The following is a 1,937-nucleotide window of genomic DNA, read 5'->3' as shown; positions in this document are numbered from 1 at the left end:
GCCGCTAGTAGCGCTGCTGCTGGATGCTGTGCGCCGACTGCCTCGCTCCTGGCCCGACCACGGTGCGACAGAGTCCGATGGAACCGGCCAATGGGAGTCCAACCGAGACGCAGGAGAACCTGGAGCAGGCCCTAGCGATGGGACCGACACCCTTCCGCCTAATTCCGATGGAACAAGTTTCATGATGATGTTTATTCCAGAGATTGTACACGTACGAATGTTGAACTATGTTTATGATCGATCCGATATACAGAGAAAATGGATGTAAGCTCTTCTTTGTTGGTTGTTTAACAATAAATTTTTAATTTATTAGATAACTCAGAAATAATCGTTTTGATGAATTTTTTTAAATATTTTGAATATGAAATATTACGTATACGTAATATTTTTTTTCTACGAAGTACAATTATTTTTAATTTGATATACAAGTAGTTATGTAGTTGTACAGTATAAATGAAAAAATGATTGATTTTATCTCGTGTACGTGATACAAAAATCTAAGGAATTTAATCAAGTAGCATTTTTAATGTCACATTAATGTCCACTATGTCTGCAGAGGGTTTAATTTAAATGGAAACGAAGTCAGGAGTGCAGAAATACGGGAGTGATTTTACTCCAACATGCATGGACAAACATGCGAGGATATATTTGCATAGTCTACGTACGGGTTGAATTTAATTTGCATGAAAATTTAAATTGAACACGCAAATAAGAGTTGAAGCAATGTAGAAACGTAAATTCTTACAGAGGATTTAAGGAACGTGACACGATGATTACATTAATGTAATTTACAACTTGTTGGAACAGGGAATCGTAAATACGTTACGATAAAATCAGATAAATAAATATAATAATTGGTTAAATCATCATGTTATGTACACGAACATACATAACATTTCTGAAATTCTTCAATTTCACTTTCACACTAAAATTTTTCGTTGTAGAAATGCAAATATATTTTTATCGTTAGAATACTTGAAATTACCTTAAAGAAATATCGTTGTTCTCAACGTACAATTCTAATCAATTCCCCAACAATGTTGCAAACGAAATTTGCTTCTACTAGAAAACTTTATTCAGCATCGAATCCATCGCTAACAGAGACGTAGAGCAAAGGGGACCAGGAACGAGGGAGGGAGATCCACGGGTATCCTATCTACCAGTGCCTACGACGCGATGCCGCGCAGGTTGAACGCAGGAGGTTTAGGTAGAGACGTGGTATGAGGAACAGGTGCGTAATACTAAGATTCGGTGCCCCCCTGATCGATAAACACCAATCTTTAAATCATTCCCATAAATTCATCGAGAAAATTTCATAAATACATACACATCTCTTTCAAATCCTTTCTGAAACTCCTCTCTAAATATATCACTCCTTATTTTTTCATCGAACAATTTCAATTTTCTTAAAGAAACCCATACTTAGACGTATCTGATCAATTCGATTCAATTTTTTCAAAAGCGAAAAACGAACCACTCAAAAACTCTGAATCTTTCATAGATCTTATCTTTCGTTTTAACCATCCCTTAAAGAATTAGTTATTTATTACATTCCACGAGAAAATGGCGGAATGACTATTTGTCAGAGAATAGAGGTAATCGCGTCACGTTCGAAATCACGAAGTTCGGATGGGGTCTGGGTGTACGGAAGGTAAAAAATCGTGGGGCAGGTTGTAAGTTTCCACCTGTAGGAAACTCGTGCGGCGCCGGCACTGAAGAAGGAGATCGGTTGTTGGTGGGCGGGAAGGGGAGAGGCCAGCGGCCAGAGGCACTTCACAGAGAGATCGAGCCTCGATCTTTCTTCTTCTCTACGTACTTGTCTCTCTCTCTCTCTCCCTCTCTCTCTCTCTCTTCTTCCCTGCCCGGTCCACATCCAGTCCATCCCTCTCCATCCATACTCTGGACCCGTACTTTTTTCTTTCTTTCCGTCTCTTTTC

The sequence above is a fragment of the Apis dorsata genome, unplaced genomic scaffold (genome assembly GCF_000469605.1).
Source record: "Apis dorsata unplaced genomic scaffold, Apis dorsata 1.3 scaffold_425, whole genome shotgun sequence".
Classification (NCBI taxonomy): Eukaryota; Metazoa; Arthropoda; class Insecta; order Hymenoptera; family Apidae; genus Apis; species Apis dorsata.
Note: the sequence above shows the minus strand (reverse complement) of the source record.